At 38.0% G+C, this 24,614-nt stretch overlaps 1 long non-coding RNA gene across 1 annotated transcript in view; it reads left to right on the top strand.

The window, feature by feature from the left end:
* The first annotated feature begins 932 nt into the window (after positions 1-932).
* Positions 933-24,614, top strand: part of LOC108423584 — a 61,761-nt gene continuing 38,079 nt past the window's right edge. Inside the window, exons 1-2 of the long non-coding RNA XR_001857569.2 lie at positions 933-1,017; positions 1,691-1,811. This is a non-coding gene — a long non-coding RNA (uncharacterized LOC108423584). The remainder of the gene's footprint in view (positions 1,018-1,690; positions 1,812-24,614) is intronic.

Raw genomic sequence — 24,614 nt, forward strand, 5'->3', positions numbered from 1 at the left:
TCCCCAGTGAAACGTTTTCTGTTCTTTCTGGTATTCATATAGATAAATACGTTTATCCTAAGAGGGTAGAAAATGTTTTTGTTTTTTTTTTTTGTAAAAGGATGGTGCACTTGAGCACACTCCAGCATGTGTCTGCTCACAAACACACACTCAGACACGGCACAGGCATGCACGTGCACCCATTCCCACATGGCTCTGTTTCATAATGCAAAGGACAACTGCAGGCTAGGCTCAACATACATTTGAGTCGCTGTACAACAGTGATGCATGTCCTTATTGATGCAACCCACGGGACTACAGAACAGCTCACCACTTTTTCCACATAATCAAGCACTACAAGGAATCTTTCAGATAATCTGTTACTACTTTTCAGCAGTTTAACATGGTGTCCCACTTTGCAAAAAGGTCAAGTGGATAGATGATATGATTTTAGGTGTTGTGTAAATTACTTCACCATGTGAAGTGCCTTAAAAACTGAATAAAGCATTCAGTGTTATTTATCAGTTTAGGCATATTTTGTGTCATATTTTAAAGCTATGAGGCTAATCTAGCTAAGCTATAATGAAAGTTTAGGCCGACGCTTAGTAAACCCACTGACTTTCAGTCATGAGTTTCAGAATGAGCGAATATTTGATAAGATACATGTGTTTGTGCTGTTTTTGGTCAAATACAAGTCAAAGTAGATGATTCGGTAAATCACTACTTTCTATATATAATCTGTTATATAAATAGAGGAAAGTGCAATACAGGTTCAAAAGTAACTGTAGAAGCCAGTCTGAATTTTGTATGTTTTTGGTTAATAGTTAAGGCCTTTATTTGTGCAGTTTATTTAGATATCAGTAAATTAATTAAATTAATAAATTCATTGTTATTATTTGTTACTGTTTTAATTTTTGTATTGTTTGATTTTCACTTTTACAGGTGACAACTCACTCTGCTAACCACTGTTGTCTCTGGTGTTGGCATGACAACAATCAACATGATGGATTGGCCGTGTCCCAGCAACTAGAACATTTGGTAACTCTTTACCCTTGAACAGCATTCTTAGGGTTAGATGACACATAGGCCTTTCAACTGGCCTACCTACATAAATATTTATAAAGACATTTTTCATTGAATGTCAGTTTTCATAAGACCTGCTTTTGTCCATGTTGATGTCATTTTACCTAAGCAAGTGTTATAACAGCTTAGGAAAAACCTTTATGAATGTCTATATAGGTTTATGTCAGTTATTGTTAAAGACTTGCTTCTGTTTTGTTACGTGTGGTGCTAGGATCTCCAAAAGCAGCTCCAATTGGTTTACAGAAAACACAGCATCTGGTACTTGTTAGCTACATTAGCCTATCACTTCCAGTGCAGAACTAAAGAAGCAAGACACTAAGTATGTCCTTGCGTATTGTCTGTGTTTGTCGTGAAAGGAAAAATATAAAAAAAAAATATATATAAAAAAACTAAATTTTTGTTTTAAAGACTTTTTGCTGTTTCATAAAAGGAATTAACTGTTTGTCCCCTAAATGTAAACACTAGAACAGTATTCAGACCGATAGCACTTAGAACATCCTCTGCTGTGAACATTCAATAAGACCACACAGCTGTTTTTTTTTTACTCAAAAAGCCATTGTATTATTCTCCTCTAATGGCTGATTCAGTCAACACACAACTGTGTCTCTTTTTCTTCCCTTTAATAAAGCAAGGAAGATCTGGATCTGGCCACCTGGTATTCTGCTCTGGGCGAAAACACCTGCCTGTCCTGCTTCATGTTAGAGTGAATGGATGTGGAATTTGAGCTCCTCTCTGCTTCATATTTAGCGGTAGGCCGAATAAGTTCCTCTTTTGTGTGTGTGCATATAGTAGACAGTTTTTGACAGATCTTCAGATCTGTCATCCTATCGCATGAACACACAAGGAGCGTAAAAATGCATTGTGATGCATCAGTCTGAAAGTGGCATTTCAACAGCATAGACCTTGGAATCTTACAGTAGTAACACATACTCAATGTGTGATGTAATTCATTTGAATTAATTGCTGTATGCTTTGGTATAGTCATTCATTATAGGTATAAGGTATAACAATTGTGACAGCCAAGCCTAATACAGGGGTTGGTTTTCACAAATTCACAATATGTTTTCAAAACCTGCTTTCTCATCATATCAGTGATATAACTAGTGCCCCACTCATACTGGACATGCTGAGATTTTGGTGGGTTTAGGTATGTCTAAATATATAGTTTTGTGGAAAAGAGTACCAGAGTGAAAAAATGTGACAACCAACCTCTTGTTCTCCTTTCGTTAGAATATCTTCAGGCTTCGTGATGCTGTCGCTTTCTAACATTTTCCACCTCTGAAGCTGGCGAATCAACTGCTTAGAGTCTTATATTCCATTATAATTGATGTCCAATTGATAATATAATTAATTATTATTCAGAACCTGATATCTCATTAATGAAATCAGTACTTAAAGTGCTACTCACTCTGTGTAGGACACCCTGAGCTCCTGTTATATATAGATTGTTGTATTTTTCTAATATTGCACACCGCTGAAGGTGGTGATCCAACTGCATTGATCAAATTATAATCAATTTGTAATTATAAGCACATATTGATCAATTATAATTGATGTTCAATTGATATAATAAATAATATATACCTGATTGATCTTTGAAGAGAAGTAAACTCTTTAAAGATCAATTAACCAGGTCTTAGTTATTCATTTTAGGTTATTGATTGAGACAGCCAACTGAGATGGAGTTGTCACTAATGCAGAACATGTGTTCAAAACCTTATATCACACCAATAAAATAAGAGCTTAATAATAAGAGCTTCTACTCATAAATAGACTTGGCTGAATTATTAGATGTGTGAGTGAAGCGCCAAAATTAAGTTTGACAACCAACCCCATTTTCCTCTATTGTGAAAATGTCTTCAAGTATCATGATGTTAGATGTTTGCAGTATTGCCCACCCCTACTCATACATCTGGAAGCATGCCAGAATATAGTATGTGGTTTTGTGTGTGAGTGTGTTTGGGTTGGTGTGGGTGTCTTGTTGATCCTAGCCTGGCCTTCTCCTGTCAGTCCACTTCTACCCCAGGCCTTTCTTGACAAGCATCAACCCTCCTTTCCCCAGCCTCCTTTATTCCTTTGGTCGCAGCTTCTTTCCCCCCAAGGCACATTACATGATACTGTACAGCATTTGGAGATTGTTTATGTTGGATAGCTTAGCCCTCTTGAGTTTGGGGCGCGCTTCGCTTTAAGGGCCAGTCAATGAAACCGTGGCAACCCGAGCCTCTTTATCTAAAGCCTGATAAGCTGTTTCTCCGTTACTCTTTCCTCTCACACCTGCACGGCCATTGTGAAGCAACGGCGATATGGTTTCAGGTGCAGATAGCAGCCCATTATTAGCCTGCGCTATTAAATGGTTTGATCGACATTATTTTGATGTCATAATGAAGGGCCGTATACGTACAGCGAAACAAAACGAAAGCTAATCTGGATGGGTGGACAAAAGAGCCCACAGTCCACTGTGTAATTTCTGAAGTGGGATCGTATGGAGGAAGGTCACTGCAGTGACCGGTTCTCACACTGAGCTATAGGGAGGTATTTGATAGGTACAGTACAGTACAAACTAGAAAAGGCATTGTTGAATGTCTCTGTATCATCATTGTTGTAACAAAAGCTCAGAAATGGTGACTTTAAAATAAAAGGAAAAAATATGTATATTTTCAAAATATATATACATATATATTTTTTGAAATACATATTTTTCAGATACATATATTATCATGTACTTTAGTGTAACAAGACTTTATTGAAGTTTTTTTTTTTTAAAGAAATTTACAGGGATATTTTTCCCACCTCCAAAAGTTCAATCTTAGAATTTGGTTGTATTTAATGCTTCTCACGATCCAAGTAATCCCAGACATACTCAGTGATGTTGAGGTCTGGACTCTGGGGTGTCCAGTCAATTGTTCTGAGAACACCAGCAACTTCTTTGATTTGCAAATTTTCCTTTTTCTCAGTAACGGCTTTGTGATGGCTACACATCTTTTCAGACCCGTAGTGTGGAGGCAGCTTGATTTGTCTCCTGTTTCATCAACGATGAAAGCTTTTAGTACTGTTTATCTGATGGTGACAGTTTTGGTGGTCTTCCAGGCCTTATGTGGTTATTAGGAGTCCCATTTTCTATATCTTTTAATAATTAAACTCCAGTTTTTTCCTCATTAGTCTCCTTTTCCCATCAGAAATATCTCCTCAAAATGAATAACATGTACTTAGTGGTGATTTTGACTGAAAAATATATAAAGTAAGGGTGATCTCAGACTTCATAACAGAGCTGTATTTTTAATATTTCTGTGAAAAGAATGAGACGACAGCAAAAACATACACATGCACTCACAAAGCTGACACAGGCAGTGTGTCTTGGAGCGTTTTGCTAATAACACGCGGAGCGCAGAAGCTGCACAAGCCGAACAGATGAGGAAAGAAAGAGCCCTGTCCCTCTGAGGCCACGGCAGAGACAGCACTCGCACACCCACCTCTCACTGCACAAATGACAAGCGGAAACAAAGAGGCAAGCTTAAAAAAAACAAGCATCTCTAACATCTTATCATACATTTTTAAACATTTTAATAACATATGCCCACATTTGTGCAACATAGCACATACATACACTTGCATTGGCATGTGTGTACTCTCATGCAAGATGGGCCTTACTGAGGGGAAAACAAGGGAAAAAAAAATCCATCATTCGAGCATGACATGTCGGCGAGGATTCCGACTTAATGAGCATTTTGGCAGCTTCTGTCGAATGCAGACAGTGATTAACCAAACACTTCAGAGTACAAGGCACAGTGGTGCTCAAAGAAAACAGTGATGATCTCCACTTAATCGCCGCGAAGCCCAGAGCATCTGCCCGGCCAGCGCGCCGCGCCCGCTCCGATAGGCTGTCACACCTCCCCAGAGTAAGGCGGCCATATGCTCGCTTTCCGCCGCCCGCGCCCGCGCACGAGAGCGTCCTGACAAAGCGCTGCCGTAAATATGACATTCAAACAAGTGTGCCTGCTCAGCCAGAACCGAGCCAGCCACACAGAGACGCCACCGCCGAGAGGAAGGAGAGATGTGTGTGCGAAGTATTCCCTGTTTTTGTACAGTATGTGAATGTAGTTTGTATGTTGTGCTTTGTTTTTGTATTCGTAAAGTTGTCACGAATGATCATCTTTTAAGGCTTTGCAATGTGTACTGTAGCTGTATGTGCCAAACGTGAGATTAATTTTCAACGTTAAATCACATAGGAGGTGTAGAGGTGGGCAATGTGGTGATATTTTCCCATCATTTTCATCAATTTCTTGACAATATGCTTTTCTGAGCATATAGTGAATATAAGTATTAAAGAGCAATGAGCTACATCATGTTTAATAACAGAGAGAGCATAATAAGTTCTGTTTATCTATTTAGTGCAGCACAGCAGGCAAAACTCTGAACAAAAAGACAACCAGAACCAAGTCAACCAAAGAGAGGCAGCTAAACCGTAAGGCAGGGCAGATGTGAGTATGCGAAGTATGTGTAGTTGTCTCTACTTATACAGTATATCTCATATAACATGCTTTGTTTCTATATTCATAGAATTGTCAGGAATTATCCGTTTTAAAGAGTGTGCATTGTGCAGTGTAGCTATTTATGCCAAAATTATATTAATGTTCACTATTATTATGCCCAAATTGGTCACAGATTTTGTGTGTATGTGCTAAAAGGTCCAAAAGGATAATAAACATACCCTATGTAAGAATGCCTTGTTTAACAGTCAGTGCAGGTAATTGCTAATCAGTTAACAGTCTAATACAGTGATGTTCAGAGTTGGGCTTTAAGAGTGTACTGAAGGATTCACTGTAAAAGCTGCAACATACAAAGTAAAAATATTGCTGTTGTCATAACAAAAACCTTGTATCTCTAAAATGGTAACTTTATAGAAGAAGGAAAACTTTACTTATAGTATATATCAATGGAACCAGATTTTTTTCAGATAATTTTAGGCCATTCATCATGAAGCTTATACACAATGTAAAAGTTTACAGGCATTTTCAAACTATGTCAAAAACTGAAAAACGACAAATTAACAACAAATTGTCAAATACAACAAAACGTCTCACTGTGAAAAATAAAATCTCAATATTATCTGTACAGCGTAAGTGTGCCAGTGTGTCAGCTGAGTTGTTAAAGTATGAAAATATAATACTTCATGGTTTCCCACAAGCATTTATAGCTTGAGTTCGAGCGCAACTGTGTCATAATGATGGGCTTTTTTAATGTAATTGAATGGAAATATAATGAATGGACTAATTTACTTGAGCAGTATGTATTATGCACGCACACTGATATTGAAATCATATCTGCTTAAAAACAGTAGCAGCATGACAGATGTTTAGATTTGACCGGTACCTCAAAACGGTATTTGATGATGTACTTATTGCGGTCTGAAAGTGCAGAACATTTAGGGGATGCTGGGCTAATGTGTTCAAATATTTGCATTTTAACCAGATTTGCAACCCTACAGAAAGAAATGTGTTGCTCAGCAGTGCTTTTCCAGGAAGGATATCGGCATCAGCCAACAATTTCCATATCGGTGCATGTATTCTGATCAATCTCATGCATTTCACGTGAATTCCTGTGGGTGTTTGAATAAGCAGTTCACTCGATCTAAAATATCTAAATAAATAATGGTCAAAATAATGCAGGTCAGTCTTTATCACATCAAGGATTTAGCAGTCTCAATACATATCAGTATAACTGCTGTCTAGTATGTAGCCATAGTGCGTATGCTTGTGTGTACTCTCTTCATACTGTATATACAGTAAATGAACTCTTCTGATTTGTCTGCTTCGGGCTGTTTCATCATTTCCTCTTTTGTTTTTATATTTTGTAGAATCGGCAAGAATTGTTGTCTTTGAAGAGTGCGCATTACACTTTGTAGCAATCTGTGTCAAAATAAAAAGTTTCAGTGTTAAATCACATAGCAACATAGTAAAAAGTGACAGTTTGGAACTGCCTTGCCCCAGAAGCACACTTTTAGGGCTGTGCAGCTAAAACCAGGCTTTGTAAAAACAAACAAACAAACAAAACAAACAAAAAAACAACCACTTACATGCTGCAGCTGTGATTGATCTTGATATGAACACAAATAATAATATGATTACTGGGTTTCCACTGTCGCGTGGTGCTGGAAAATGACATTTACTGTTTCCCTTTCATGTTAATCGTCTTGTTAGCAAATAACAGAGGGCTTCCACTGGATGCCTAATGCTTCCATTCTTCCAGCAAAGATATAAAAAAGCCAAAATAACCTATTTGCAACACTCCCACACACGCACGTTGCTTAGTGCTGGAGAAGTGCTCTTTTTTTTCAACCCCCTCCACTGTCAGCTTTGCCTTGCTTGCCGTATTGCACTGTACCCGTTTCCATACACAATGATAGTATGGTATTAGAGAGACTTTGAATGCATTTGCATGGGAAAGCGATCATTCGCACCTTGTAAATAAAGACTAGGATCCCCTTTATTGCTGACTGGTTCTTGTGTTCGAAGCTTTTTGGCCCAATCCTTGATCATGATGCTTCTGTTTTTCTCAAAATCTAGTCCTCCATCTCTCATCTCATCTTGTCTTTTTGCCTTTTCTTTCTTTCTTCTAAGCTATTTGGCACAGAGCATACTTGGTGTCATTCCATGTATTTCTAAATGCATAGATATCATGTATTGTATGTTATACGTGCAGGCCTAAGTGAAATTGCCTAACAAGAATTCGCCTCGTAAGAGACTTACCACCTTTTATGTGCTGATTTTCAGAGGCTCTATTCATTTGGTTGAAACAGATGGGACATAAACCATAAGAATGACAACTGGGTCCTTTATTGCTGTCCCATTGCAGTTGATTTCTAATTTTTGCACAGAGTATTTTTGCCAACTTTTATATTAGCTGTGAGTGCTCTCTGGAGTCAATATTTTTTTTTTTCCATTTATCATCAAGAGGATCTTAATAAAATGAGATGCTAGGGGAGGAAATGTCACTTTCTTTCATGGGTTTTCAATAATCCAGTGGACACAACTGACTAGCAGCAGCACATTGAAAGTCAAGGACTGCTTGTCTAAATGTCCCCACTGAAATGCTGAATTCCACAGTGGTTAGCCTTCAACTTCAGCTTATGCTTGATTAGCATCTGCGTTCTGCAAAGAGCAAGATTCTATAAAAGTGTTGAATTCATATAACTAGGTTGAGGGACAGTTATTCACAGGTGAAACACTAACTTCTAACAGAGACAAAGCCATAAGGCCATAAGAAGAGACTTCAGTTGCCCACAAAGATAAGTGTCAACTAAGTCGCTGTATCAGTGCTACTGTGTTCAGTTGCAATTAATTTGTCATGGAGTGAAAAAAAAACAATACAAAGCACTTTGTGTTAGCAGCAAATTAGCATGCTTAGCTAACAGACTGTCAAAACGTGATATGCCCTGTAATAATGCATTATAAGTACTGTGTACTGTTCATGACAAATCATACGAGCTCATAAGTTGTATTTGTCCACTCTAAGTAAAGTGAAGCATACTGTACTAAAGCCTCCTCCAGAATTAAGAGTGATGCTTCAAGTTGAAGTATTTAATGAAGAATTTACTGGAACACTGAAGCAGATTACAGGCCTCAAATGTCAGATTTTAAACTAGTGCTGCCATCAGTAGAGTTTTACCCAATGTGGGAAAGTTAATGTACACCACTGTAGACTTGGCACTAACTTATCACTGCGTATCCAATATAATGCTAGCAGAAATAAGCACTACTGTAATGTAGTGATGTTACAAAGTGAAGGTTTCTTGTGTTTTATGTTAGAACCAGTGAGGAAGCAATTTGCAATTACAGCACTCTACTATTTTGTCTCTCCCTCTCCAGACCTTCACTCCACTGTAACTTCGCACTCAGTGTGATGTCAGAGGGGGTTCAGGGGAGGAGCTGATGGGTTCTTGGTTTGCTGTGATGTAATTTAAATGAAAGCGATGGTTAAGAAAAGCACATTGTAGCAGTAATTCTAGGTTGGACAGCCTGTTCAGAGCATATGAACATTTAGGACTGAAGCCCTGAAGATGCAGCTCTAACAGCACCAGCAGTGAGAAATAAAATACTGGAAATCCCAGGGCATAAAAAAACTTTGTATTCATCTTTAATTTGCACTCTCAAAGCTGGGACTGACTTCTTTGGCACTGACAGTGTAACATGTTATTAACACTACTTATAATGCATTATATTAACAATTCATAATGTATAACAAACATAGCCATTGTGACGAGGCAACAGAATTCACACGTGAGCAGATCTCCAAAAAAGAGATGTATAATCTCTAGAAGACAAAAAGGGGCAAGACAAAATTGTAAACAGAGACAGACCAAAAAGTCAAAACACGGATCCAAAAAGACAGGCAAAGGAACAAAAAGGGATAAAGCACAAAGTTGAAAAACAGGTAAGCAAAGCAGATGTTAAAAAACATGAAACAATGGCAGTCAGACAGAAACGCTCAGTAGGTCACAAGAAACAGTACCTCACAACTAACCTGATCTAAGCCCGGGCTTATATACTAATTCTAAGAGTCATATGACATACTGCACAGGTGAACCCGGTTAGAATTCCGAGGGTTGCGAGCGCTGATAGGAGCGCAGACAAGAGGCAGAGGTCATGTGAGTCCCCATAGACTCTGGGGTACTGGAGTTTGTTTTGGAGTCCGACTGTGGCTGAGCAGTCACATGATCTCCCGTTGGGATCTGGGAAATGGAGTCCGTTTGGGAGTTTGTCAGATGCGTGAAAGTGTAATTCAGCATACTTGAGATTTATAAATATTTATAACCATGTTTATAATGCCTTATGAATGCATTATAACATGTTATAAATGTGTTTTAGATGTTTATAAACGTGACATTCATAGAAATTGTTACCAAGATTTCTTCATTGAAAATATATGCTGTGTTGTGCAAAAATCAGAGACCGAATTATTACATTTCTAGTCTTAACATGCCCTGTGATGGACTGGCGACCTGTCCAGGGTGTATCCTGCCTTCCGCCCGAAGACTGCTGGGATAGGCTCCAGCATCCCCCCGCGACCCTGACGGAGAAGCGGCTTAGAAAATGGATGGATGGATGGATGAATGGATGGATAGTCTTAACATACAAGGAAATGTATCTGGGGAGGTTAGATATAAGACAATTCACTTGTGTAAGGAAGGCAGAATATGAAGGAAAACTGGAGTTTAAAACAAAATGTGCAAGACCTGGTAGATCACCAAAACTGGCACTGTCATATAAACTGTATTTACATCTTTGAATTTGGGATTATTTGGATCATGAAAAGCTGAAAATGCAACCAACTTTTAAAGGTGTAGAAAAATGTGCCTGCATTTCTTTGAAAAACTAAAAGGAGGTTTTACAAAAGTAATGCAATGTGTAATGAAGACAAAAGGTGGACACTTTAAATACAGAACCACATTAAATTATAGTAAGTCATTGATACCTTGTACATTGCATTAAATACATTTTTAAATTAATAACTTGTACTTGAAAGGCCACTTTTGCCGAGTACCCTATATGTTCAAACTTTTACTGTTACTGTATTGTTGGCTATAATGCTTTACTTTACTAAGTAGAATTGAGCTTTGGTGTTTGGGAATGTGTTGCTGTACTAACAAGCCATGCAAGTGCAAGGCAGTGTACGTCTCTAATTCTGTAAATTGAAGTGAGGAAAGAAATAATTGCCTTAATAGGATTTCGTCTATGTGATTTCGTTAATGGTCTGAAAATATACCATTTCAGTCTATTTAGTGGAGTAGAATGTGGCTGATTGGAGTGCTTATCTATGCTTGTTTTTTTCCTGATTATTCTTTATTTTTTCACCAACAGCCAATTTTCTCTCAATTAAAGCATGATATTAGTGCTTAGAGAGTAAATGACTATGGAAACATCGCATTAACGTGATGTTTTCATATTCATGTTTTGTGGTGATGATTAGAAAAAATATTAGTGTTAGATGTATGTATGGCCTTATGCTGTATTTCCACTGGGTTGTGTGTATCTGCGATAATAATGTATATGTTTATGCCATTTGGATACTTTATATTTTCCATATTCAGCTAGATGTCTGTGTTGAACAGCATTCCTTTACACAAGGCCATCCATACAGTGTGTCTATATTCATCCAGTAGATGCGTAGATGCGTATGCATGCATGTGTGTGTGTGTTCCAGGGCCAGTTCAAAGTGTTTTTGTGAGTTGCCCGCTCAGGTACAAAGACTCCGACTCTGCCAGTTGGCCCAAAGTTAGCGGGGAGCTGTCGGAGTAAATGGCAGCAGCTGCTCGCAGTTCTAAAGAGCATGTCCCAGTCAGCGCGGGAAAAGCCGTGGCATCTACATTAATACTACCTTAATGGCCCATCTGGTGCTCCGTAGGGTCCCCCGTGCTCTTCTATGGAGTCATAGGCATTTGACAGGCAGTCTCCATCGTGCCAGACGCCCACCGCATGCCAAATGGCCAAGAGACGGCCCGGCGTCGCCCGGATCTGTCAAGAGCTCTCCCCGCCGCCCGTCAAAAGACGTCCCCGGCGAAAGTTGCAGCAAGTTTTCACACGTGAGTGCTCCTAGATGAGCGCGGAGGACATCCGACGAGTTGACGGCTAGCAATCGACACCTCATGTTCTCTCTCTCTCTCTCCCTCTCTCCCTCCCTCTGCTCACTATCTCTCTTGCGCTCTCTTTCTCTCAGTTCGCTCTCTGTATCTCTCTCTGTGTCTTTTTATGTCTCTCTTCCAAACTCTTTCTCTCTGTCTCTCTTTCTTTTTCTCCATCTCTCTCTCTCTCTCTCTCTCTCTCTCTCTCTCTCTCTCTCTCTCTCTCTCTCTCTCTCTCTCTCTCTCTCTCATGTGTGACTGATGGAACCTTCTGAAGTTTCATATGAAAACCAGAAGGCCTAATAATGTGAGACATATAAACAATTTTTTTAACATTACTGTCATAACAACCCTTGTATTTTTTAAATATTAACTTTTTAACAGAAGGAAAAAAACATTGTTAATGTACATTAATATAACCTGACTTTATTCATTATCAATTTTGAACCATTTTTATTGGTCCATTCATGATAAAATGTGCACACAATCTAACAGTTACTCCAAAACGCTTAACATGGATTTTTAAAGAAACTGAGGTCATAAAATGCTACTTTATATACTCAGTTCTAGCAAGAAAATAAGAACAGCAGGTGGAGCTAAATAGGGATTGAATCTTGAATCTTAAGGAAAATGGCTAGAGATTGTCACATATATTGTTTGCACATCTCAAAGAGTTGGTAAGGCTCATCCTAGAGTACTTGTCTACTTTTGACTACTTTGTGTTAATGAAAAGTCTTCATTGAGAATTATGTGTAGTCCAAGACTAAACCTAATTCCTACTCTGGAAAATTGACCAATAGCGTACACACATTAGATTTTGGACATTTTTTTTTAATGATACAGCCATTAATATTTACCCCCTTTGCTAGTATTGAATTGTAGTACTGAATTTGCTTTTAAAAACAATCAATCAAGTCTGTGCAAAGGGCAGCTTGTGTATATATAAAAGTAAGAATGAAAGCAAAAAAGTTTAGAAACAGCTCTATAGATGATCTGGAAAACTACATTGAATTTTATACTATAATTTTTAAGTTCATAGAGGGAAAAGTTTATAGAGAAGGAAAGCTCGAGCCCTGAGGAGATGTTTTATTTTTCTTGACTAAGAAGAGATTCAGTAATCTGAGGATACACCTCAGGGATAGAAATAGTCAACGACATGACTAATAAAAAATCCATGACCGCAACATTGAAACCACTAAAAAGGCAGCCTTCACCGCGCTGTTGTTCTTTTCTCGAATCACAGCTTGATATTGCTAAGTGTTTGGTTTGCTATTATGAAGGCTGTTTTCTGACCCAGCCGTGCACCAGACGAGCGTGTGTGGGCGACGTGAAGTGTATCACTAAAACTGTTGTAAAGAAAGCCGCATGATTTTTTTTTTCTATATTTAATGATATGTAGATAGGCAGGATAAGGCATAGTATCATTTATTATTTAAAACCAAACAAACCAAAGAAGAAAAAGGGGGAAAAAAAGAAAGTGTTCCAGGGGGGAGAGAGTCAGGGAGAGGCCAGCAAGGGAACAGTTGCTTAGTTATCTGGAGGGAAAAATGTGCGCGAGTGTGTGTTACAGCGTGTATGTGTGTATATTTTGCCACCAGCTCTTCAAAGGCTAACTCTTGCCTGTAACACAGCTGGGAATGGGAGTGAAAGTTGAAGAGTGCCTTCCTCCTATCTGCTGATGCCTCATGTTTTTTCCTTCTCTCTCTCTCTGCTTTTCCTTCTCTTTCTCTCCCAGCTGAAGTTTTGCCTTGCCTTTCGCCCCCTCACTCCCTCGCTCGCTCTCTCTCCATCTCTCTCTGGGCATCTCCGCTCTTCTGTGGCACTCCCAGCCGGAGGGAGAGATGGAAGGAGGGGGAGATGGAGGACAGAAGAGGAGAGGAGAGGGGGATGGAGAAGATGAATAGAAGAAGGAGGAGGAGGCGGGTTTCTCTGTGATACTGCCCGTGAACCCAGTGCTAGCACCGGTTTGCCTCAAAACTGAACTCTTCCCCACTTACTATCTACTTTCAGGCATGACTGAGAATTACCACCTCATCCATACAATTAACCAGCAGATATTCAAGACCACTCATTTAGACCACACGGTTAGCTTAAAAGCGGCTTCTTCAAGGGTTCCTTAGTAAAGGCAGGGGTTATATATAGAACCACAATATCCCAAAAAAGCATTTGGATGTTTAAATATATATATATATATATATATATATATATATATATATATATATATATATATATATATATATTTAGCATTTTTATAGTATTATAGTAAGTATGGTATTATTAGTATTCTGTAGTATTCTATTATTATTATTATTATTATTATTATTATTATTATTATTACTCTAGTCCTTTAAAAACTTTTTTAAAACTATGTTGTATAACACTGAAAAGACTTGGAACCCACAGATCCTTTTTTGATTCTCTCTTAAAAGCTGCCTATAAAGGTTTTTGGAGTGATTTGAATCGATTTTACTGGAATGAATAACTTTTTAATGGATGTGATAAAAAAAAAACTTTAAATGTTACGAAAATGTTCCATATAATAATTCTATAATTCCAACATAATTCTATAGTAGTGCTAATGTAAAGACTGACTCTTCAAAAAGGTGTCTCCAATGATAATTTGAGCAGTGTCATAAAAGAACCACCCTTACTTCACTTAAAGAACCATATTTGAAAAAGGATATTTGAAAAAGGATCTTTTTCAATTTTTTTTACATTCATTAAACATTGAAAATGTGTCATTTACTAAAAGTTTCTCTATAGAACCATCCATCCAAATGTTCTTTAGGGAATCAAAAGTATTTCTTCTATCATTGCGCAATGGGCTTTTTTTTTTTTTACACCTTTAGGAGTTCTATACTGATTAACGGTTTCTTTTTCCTAGAACCATATGCTCAAACCAGAAACCAATTTAGTAACCTTCATTTTACATATCTGTATTGCGTATTTGCTAAGACTGTTTAAAGTTTATATATTTAAATGCATTCAGGTAACCTGTGTATTTTAGCAATATCTTGTTAAAACTCATGATTTTTCATCTCATGCCTACTTGCTAAGAAGAGAAGCGATGAAAGTTCAGCTTCCTTCCTAAATTAATTATAGATGCTATTATTCACATTACAAGCATACTTAATACTTATAACAGGGACACAAGTGCTCTTCATTTCACCCCAAATTTCTCTCTCTCACTTTTTTTTTCTTTTTATGGAAAACTGATTGAATGTTCCCAAAATCCCTGTGGTGCAGTTATGGAAGGGTCAAGAGTTAAGATACGGTGCGCTGTAAGAATTATCCGGAGGTACATGTGGGCTTGAAGGCTTCTCTTGTGTTAGTGCAGCATGTAGCTGGTGATTTTAATTCAAGCAGGGAAGATCTACATGTAATTAACCTTGAAGATTCCCCCCCACCCCCTCTATTTTAATTTAAGTCGTGTGCTGCACTGCGGGGTGTTTTTTTCCCTTCCACTTTTATTCTTTTCACTTTTTTTTTTAACAGACATAGATCATCATATCTAGCTAACAGGCCTAAATGTGCATTAGACCTCTGTACATTCACCTCACAGTCACAAGCAAATTAGACTTGTAGTACACATAGCTCGCAGTCATGTATATAGTATGGTCATATGGGCAGCTAGATGTAGGAATAATTCTTAGAAGGAGCTTTTTAGGCCAGTGTTTAGCTTTCAAGTAAGATTATAGCTTATTAACATTTTCTTCTCATGATTTGGTTTTTGTTTTAGATTTTACACTTTAAAACATAATTTGAGTTTGCGTTGGTTATCAGTTGAATTCTTTCTCTTTTCTCTGTCTTACCTGGCCTTTTATCCTGGTCTTCACATCTTAACATGGACATTAATCTTTATCCACTAGAGGGAGCTTGTAATATACTGAAGCTGCACCACCTTTTTCTCAGTAAAGGAAATACTTACAAGAAGCCATTTATTCACAGATTTAAATGACCAAGTAAAACCTTTTATTATGATTTTATTGTCTTTGTAGATTTATAGGCTTATAACATGCTGTGTATCTACCATGTAAGGCTCATGTTTCAGGAATATGATATTAATATGTTTATGTAGCAATCAGATTATTTTTTGTCTGCTATGCTTAAAGTAATCAGCCATCTCAATGCTAAAGCACCTGGGATGCTGTTTCTGCTGGGTGAAGCTTTTGCGGTGCTAATCACAGTGAACGAGCTCAGACTTGCTGCCAGTGATGAGCTGTTTTTTTTTTTTTTTCATTAAAATGTGAATAGAGCAAAACTGTGCGCTGCGACTTTTGCACAGCATGAAACTGCTATTATTCCTGCATGCTAGTAATAATAATCTCCACACTTTCTTCCAAGCTTGTAGTCACTCTGTTATTCTTGATAAATGTATGTATCTTTCCTTTTTAAGGCTTTTCTGGCACTTAAAGCTGACCCTCCCCCCTTCAGAGTAGCAAGAGCGACTCTCGACATGTAGCTAAAAGCCATGTTAAAGTTGTTGCCATCATCTCGGATGTCATGCTCCGTGGTTGTACATGCTCTTAATATACATCCTGACTTTTGCAGCGCTGCGTCTTAGTCCTTTTCCTCTCCTGCGCTCTGCTTATCCCTCTCTTTTTCTTGTCTTTAGACTGGATAGGATGATCCGCCATGACATTTTACATTGTGCCCTTCATTATGAGTCACTGTTGCTGGAGTAGATGTGGTTAGAGTTAACTACCTCACCTCCGTCACTCGCCCATCTGCTGTCATACCGGAAAAATGTGGGGATTTTTAAATTGGGCATTAATGACAGACATATGATAGTGCACATAGTTTATAAATTTTGTAAGGCGCATTATGCTTCTTATTTTCTTGTCAGCATGAGAAAAGGAGGCTTTGTGGATGGTTTTGGGTTTGATTGCAGTGCTCATTTTGTGACATTTTCTTTTATAATGGCTGAATAGAGCCTATTCAAGAAGCAGACTAGAGGTGAAGGATGTCCCTGAGGTACACCTTTTAGGGCCCAACTGATAGTTACATTTCATCCCTGATACCAGTTTTAAGGATGCACTGATAATTAGCACTGAGTGGTCAATTGTTTGGTAACACTTTTTCTATAGGGTTCTGAAGGCTATATGACACTTACATAAGCTTGTCATGACAACTGACATAACCCTACATAAGTGTTTGTAAATGGTTATTCCAATAGGCATAATTTGCTCTAAAGGTTACATTTGCCAGTTTTGATCGAAGTTAGCTAAAGTAGTTTTTATGACAGATGGTGCCTCTTGGAATAAGCATTTCTAAACATTTGCGTAGGGTTATGTCAGTTGTCATGACAAGCTTATATAGGTGTCATGTAGGCTTATGAACAAAACGCTACAGTTGAGTGTTGTCAATTGTTTTTATATCAAATGGAATTTTCAAGTGGTTAAATTTAAAATTGCAGGAGCTGAAATTTAACACAAGTGTGGAAATTAACTGGCCGTCTGGTACATTGTGTATGCTGGTTGTCTTTGCAAAAAAAGGCCTGGAGATTAATTCATAGAAAATAATTGCATTGACATCGATACATTAATATGCTTAAAAGTTCAACTCCATTTGTTTTGGTAAGACAATGCTGACTGATATGATCAGTTTAGGGTTGGTTTCCTGAACAAGGATTAAGGTTGGGCTTAGACGTAATCTTGATCTGAGAAACTGGCCCCTAATATTCTTAAATGATATTAATATTGTAGCACGAGGAGGCGGAGCTTCTAATAATTCCTAGCACTTTGTTGGTTTCTGTTAATTATTTTCCTTTGTTTCATACATTTTCTTCACAAAGTTATTTAACATGTCATTCCATGTTAAAGATTAGGCTTAGATTTTTTTTTTACTTAGATGTATTTAAGTTTTAAAATCAGCATGTATTGCTGTGCCAGATGTTAGCAGATGCTAACTGTAAGCCCTATAAAGACAGATATACATGCAATAAACATTAAGCCCTCAGAGGTGGTTTTCTTCACTTATGAATTGCTTATTTCCATATTAAATATGCAGCTAATTATTGGTGTTAAATCTGCTGTGCCTCAATATTGCCCAATATCAGTTGTGCACTAATGCTTTGGTGCTGTCTTCTGCAGTATATCCCTTCATAGTGTTTTAGGAAATAGACTTTGTCTCTCAGCAAAACTCAGACAGTTCTTCTCTGCGAGTTGTCGTCTGTCTTGGTCCAGCTCTGCCTGATCAATCCAGAGAGTGACGCGCCGTAGCAGATGCAGCTCTAATTATACAGTTGTTTTAAGGTTGTCAGGTTGCAACAAGGAGGAAATCATCAAGGGAGGAGTTTTGATGGACAGAGGGTGTATTTCCAGCATCTGGCAACCGCAGCAGCTGCCGTACCATCTCCAAGTTACCAGCTCTCTCCGGCTAAATAAATATTGTCCCAATCCATCTTGTAATGGCAAGTGTAAATTACTGCAGCACGTCAATAACTGGCTTACTATGATATTTTGTCCTGCCATTTCTAACTGTATATTGATTTCACATTGCTGTTGAACAGCACAGGCACTATTTATCTGGCATAGCTCTTGTTTTTCAAAGACTCTTAAGGATCATGTTTTGGATTGTGGACAAGAGGGAAATATAATCCCTCTATTGACTAGCTATTATTTCCCCCTGTTTATAGCAGGGCGTGAAATGATCTTTTCTTCTGGTTGTTAGTATCTCTGAGCTTTTTGCAAACTAATCAATTCAGTTCCCTTGAGAGTGATATGTAGAAACAATGAACTTATAAGACAGATTCTGGAATAGAATGAACAGAAGAAGGAGAAATGTAAATGTTACACTAAATATCATTATACTCCTGAAACATTTGATCTTTAATGGACATTCAAAAACATTTTTCATGTATATATGTGTGTATTTATGATATCTAGTTAAAGTTTCTCCCTTACATGCATACAGTTATGTGTGTTTCATTCTTCACTCCTTTCTGTCTGTCTTCCTTTGTTCCTCCTCTCTCCATTGGACAGTTATCTGTCTTTCTTTCTTTCTTTCTTTCTTTCTTTCTTTCTTTCTTCCTCTCTTTGTCTCATCTTCTCCCTGACACACAGTCATATTTCTTTCTTTCTTTCTTTCTTTCTTTCTTTCTTTCTTTCTTTCTTTCTTTCTTTCTTTCTTTCTTTCTTTCTTCCTTTCTTTGTCTCATCTTCTCCCTGACACACAGTCATATTTCTTTCTTTCTTTCTTTCTTTCTTTCTTTCTTCCTCTGTCTTTTTCTAACTTTTTTCATTTAGTACTTGTTTAGTTTTTTTTTTCTTTCTTCTTTCCTTCTTTCTTTCTTTTGTGTCACCCCCCCCCACAACAATCATGGGCCTGTAGGGGTCTCATTGGACCCTGCTCCAGCTGCTGCTCCCTCTCAGCCCATCAGCCCACCTGCCATTCAGACAGACGCTTGGGTTTACACACACAGGACTATGTAGAATGGTGCATTTAAGCTACTGTGTGTCAGTCCGTTGCTGATGCTGATTGAAGCTAAAGCAGAAGGATGTGGTTAAGAGGCTTTTATGGTCTATGCAGCCACTTGTTTTGTTATGTTAGAAGATTCCTTTGATTCTTTTTTTTCTTTTTCTAGTCTAATAAAATGTGGTCTGTGTGGTTTTTGAACCTGATTGTACAGTTCAACTTGCTTATTTTCTAGACCTTGCTTTACCTGTGTGTGTGTGTGTGTGTGTGTGTGTGTGTGTGTGTGTGTGTGTGTGTGTGTGTGTGTGTGTGCGTGTGCGTGTGTGGGTTTGTGTGTTTGCGTGCAGGTGCAGGCGTCGTACTTTTTAGTTTGCATTTTATTTTTCCTATGCCTGTACCTCGTGGTGAAGTGAGCAGATGTTGGGCCAGCACTCAAAATCAGGAGGAGTAACCCCACACTATAATCAATGTGATTTTAATCAGCGCTTCGCCTCGTGACCCACTTGTTTTCTCACTGAGCTGATTGCAATAGCTAGCTCTGACGAGCCATACCCACTGTAATTAACCTTCAAATCATATGTGTCCCAAAACCATCATATAGCAAATGGTAATCTCAAAATGACTCTACTTTTGGACAGAGAGGATTATAGTTTCAGTCCAGGCAAACTTTCAGGCCTGTTATTGTCTGATTTGCCAGGAATTTGCTATGTAGTTGGCTGGAGTCATTGTTTTTGGTGCTGATGGCTTGATGTAAAGCATGTTTCCTTTGACCTGAAGAAATTAAGACTGTAAATCAGCATGTGGATGTACATGGAAAACCGTCTGCTTGGTAATGGCGGCTGACTACCATCTCGGTTGATCAGTAATATAGAGGTCCTGCAGATTCATTTGTATTGATTTGTTAGTGAAACTCCAATGATAATGCAGCAGTATTTTGTAGCTTGTTTTGTATTGTAAATAAGAGTCACTTTTGACAATTTGACATTTCATGGTTCATCAAATCAGTCAGTAAAGCACTGTGTAACATGAGCTGTATTGTATATGTATTTTGCTGCTGTTGGAACAAAACCTTGTATCTCCATTTTTGTCGTTTTTGAGTTTTTGACAGTTTGAAAATGCATATTGCCCTTTACATTGTGGGTAAATTTAATGATGAAAGGGCTAAAAGAAATGGCCTAAAATTACATTAAAAATAAATTGTTTTTTTGCTTCTCCTGTAAATTTGTAATTTTGGAGCTTTATAATAATATTTGCACACAAGGGTTCTTGTGTTTGTCAACAATGGTGTACTAAAACAAATCAAGGCACATCTAAATCCTTCAGTTTTGTGTGTTCCTCACTGTTTTTAGTCTTCTTTCCCCCCAGAGACTGCTACAGTGCAAACATGGCAACCTGCACTCTTTCAGCTGCATGGACGAAAAGTCCTGCCTTACAGTGCATGTTATGCAGTAGGAGAAAGAACTTGTTCTTCTGGGCTTTGAGGTTGTGCTGTTGCAGCTTTTCAGAGCAGGACAGTATCAGGTACAGTTATGTGTGGATTGAAAATAAGCAAGGACACTGTATGGTCAGTTTTGTTAAACTTTGGTGCAACGTTCTGATTAGACTAGCAAGAGTTTACATTCAGTGAAATAGAATTTGGACATAAATGATTGTTTTTCGTATGTACTGAAGTTTTCTTTTAACCCCTTAAACTAGAGGCAGTGCTGGACTCTGTTTTTTTTTATGTATGTACTTTTGACATCTGTGTGTTTTTATGTACCAAAAACAAGCGCAGTTCATTTTTACATGATCATTAACCAACAATTTCATCATTAACCCTTTAGATCCCAACAGAATTGTAGAACACTTATGGAATCCTGAGTTGGAGGTTTATTGATCACTGCTTTAGATGAAGCATTATATCATAAAAGCGGGTAAAATGGCAATTACAAGCTGAGTTCATTTTATAGATATATCTCCCCTCTTTAATAGGAACACAAAAATGAGGCTTAAAACTCAACTCAGATCAAACAGTTGAGGCCTGAATGAGAAGTGGACTCTGAAATTGTAATTGTAAGTGTAATATTGAAAAAACACAATAAAAAACAGAATTATGGGAAATAAAGAACAGGGAAATTAAGCAGACTTATATACCACAATTAATGAAAGTGAGAAAAATCACCACGTTATATCCATATTGCTAAAGACGGCATCATTAGCCTAAAATCTCTCGCTAGTTTCTCAAAGCCCCCTGAGCTCCCCCTCAGACTGGATTGAACTGAGGACAGAAGTGAGATCCAGTTTTTAAACAAAGAGTAAATAACCAAATTAACGGCTGCAGAATGACACACAGTGAGGTAGCTGAGTGTGTCCTTAGTCACTCATTTGGTCAGTGTAGCTGAAAGACTGAAACTAAATAGAAGGTGCAAAACACACAGATAATAGGTGGGTTTAGCTGATTGATATAGACAGTGAAATGTCTGTATTAACTAAACCAAATTGGAATCGGATGTATTCTGTATACATATCTGATAAACACTGTGGACCTTGTCCTCATTGGAGAATGTAGGTGAGCTAAACTCCCGTTGGATGAATAGGTGGAAATGCGGTGTTTTTGGTGACATCACAAAAACAGTGAACTCAGAACAACAGCTTCTGCAGCTTAATTTCTATATATGCTCTCAACAGACTGAACGGTATGCTTTGAAACACTGTCAAACTCATATTTCAGTGAGAGTTAGAAAAATTCAGTGTTCCATTATATGAACCCTGTACATAACATGCGTGTTTATTTCATAATAGTTACTAAGCAGTTGGTAGTTAGAGAATAATTAAGATTAATAACTGAATAGTGAGCTTGGGGTTTAAGGGGTTAAGTCATGAACCCTGGTATTATGTCTCAAGTATCTCAAGTATCACCACAAATGATTGTTTGAAGAATAATGCTGAGAGTTTTAGGTAAGGCAGGGTTTTGATTTGCACCCTTTAATTGAAGCAGGACGCTGCTCAGCGGTAGTTAGCATTGTCCATACTTGCCCCATTGTGGGGGGTAAGAGGGGTTTGTCTTCCCCTCAGTGATCCAGACTAAACATGTCCAGACTAGACTCAGAAACTAGACTAACTGTGGGTGCCTGAGCCACCTCTGCACCCCAATTAAAGCTCTCAGGATGCAGTAATGCCTGTCTCCCTCTCTCTCTGTCTCTCTGTCTGCTTCTGGGTATGTGCTAGCGTGGACATTTCAGTCAAATCTGATATTACAAACATGTTCGGAAAATAGCACCCTCTTAATTACGAGAACATTGTTGTTACGCTAAATCACAATTTATGTTTAATCCCAGTTTACTATTGGATTCTTTACACTTTCATGGCTATTTGAAAATTCAGACTCATCCTTGGTGCATGCATGTCTATACAGCTGGTAATGGAATTGATAAGCCAAAGATGCTAATGTGGCTATCAGTGAATAAAAGGTAGTAGGTGTCAATTAGCATGATCACATTTGCATATTGCTAGCTCGTGGCTATTCGTTTGCATTAGTATTAGTTAACGTTTGCTTTGTTGCCTGAACTTTTTCTTGAAAATGCACTGGTTTATGTACGGTAACATCACCAGCTATAGTTCTGGTGGAGGACCTGATATTCCAGATATTGGTATTTGTAAATGAGACTGTTTATGCAATTGTCATTTATTGTTCATTTGAGTTGTATATAGTTAAGATTTTAACAAATGTGCTTAAGCAGTATTCTTTACATATTTCTGTTGTCTGGGATATGCATGCAAATCTGTGGTGCTTATTCTTGGTGGCTGGGACCAAGGCACTGGAAGTAAAGTGCCTGGCAAAGTGTCTGCTGTAATAGCTAGCCTTAGTAGGAAGAGAAGATGTGTTGTTTATCCATAAATCTGTTTATTATTGTCCTTTTATGTTTATTGTTTAAGGCATGTAAGGACTGTAATGAGCAGTAGCCTGTAGGCTGCAATTGTCATGTCACAAACATGCCTGTTTTTACACATTACTGATATTTTCTTAATTTGAATTACAGTTCTTTGGCCTTTGTGTTGATTCAAATAAAATAATTAAAGTCAGCTTGTCAGGTAGCAGCTTTTTTGTTTGTTTTTCTCGTTTTCATGCTTTTCAGCTGTTAGCTTCATGCTCAATATGGCATGGCATGGATGGAAAGAGAGCAACATTAGTTATGAGTTTGCAGTTAAAATAAGAACTGTGAAATGCATAATTGCATCCACAACTGCCAAGAGAGACACATCAGTTAATAGTATATACAATACAGGGCTCACACCTCACACATCAGCAGATCACGTTTTAACACCAATAAACAAATAAATAAATGCGTTGTGCCTGCCTAAAACTTTAAAGTAAGTTCAGCCAAAAATCATATTTACACATTTTTAACAAAACTCTTAATAAAGCACCAGGAAACATAAAGCCATGTTTTCTTTGTAATTAGGTTAATCCTGCTGTTGTGGTAACACAATATATACAATATACATGGACAAATTATGCACTATGAATAACATTCCAGGGTCCAGTGAATGACATAAATGGAATTCTCCCCTTTTGGTTCTAATCTTGGGTATTACTTACGTAAGCATGATCCTCACCAATCGCAAGCCTGATGTGGCTTGTCTTGCCCACTTAACAAAACTGGGTTTCCAGTCCGAGAAGTTCTAGCAATGCTGTTAGTGAGTAGTGGACACAGTGGAGTCGACCACACCACCTGCAATATGTAGAACCTGTTTCACTTTCTCCTCATCTTCCTTTCACTTCTTCAGTGGCATCGCAGGCTGGGAGTGTTAGAGGTCTGTCAGTTAAGCATTCTCATTAAAATATTAGGCCCACACCCACACAGTTCCCAGATAGGTCCAATTAGAGTTTTCCAAGCAGTGATTTATTAAATTTCCATCCTTTTTTATTATTTTGCTGGAAGCTAATAATATAACACACAAATGTAGTATCACATAAACATTTCTATATTTTACTCTGTTTCCTGGGACTTAAATGTAGCCAGTGAGTAAACGCATGTTTGTTATCTGAGATTTGTTTATTTAGTTTTGCTCAAACTGGACAAAACTATGAACAAAATTTAGGCTTCAAGATGATGGCTGCTGCTGTTTTTTTCTGTCTTTGTGAGATATTTGCGAGATATTTGTGATTGCATAACAACTGTGACAAGTACATGCTGATAAAGACATGCCGTTTATACATTGCTAACCTAGCAGCTATAAATTTCCATTACTTGTTAGCTACATTAGCCTTGCTTATCTCTAGAAAAAAGTCTAAAAAGACATAGGTGCCTTATCTGATAGACTACATTTGGGCTGAGGGGAATATTGTGTAAATTTGCTTTTTGGTCAAACCATCACGTTAATATTGTATGTCTAGTGGGTTCTGATACCCAGCTCATTTTCTTTGCTCTTCTGCTTTGCTCTTAATGGATAGCCACTGGTTTTCAGGCCCAGCTGGAGAAGTGTTTTCCCCTGCTCGGCAGCGTGGAAGTGCCCTCAGCCGCTCCGGCTGCCATTA

The sequence above is a fragment of the Pygocentrus nattereri genome, chromosome 20 (assembly GCF_015220715.1).
Source record: "Pygocentrus nattereri isolate fPygNat1 chromosome 20, fPygNat1.pri, whole genome shotgun sequence".
Classification (NCBI taxonomy): Eukaryota; Metazoa; Chordata; class Actinopteri; order Characiformes; family Serrasalmidae; genus Pygocentrus; species Pygocentrus nattereri.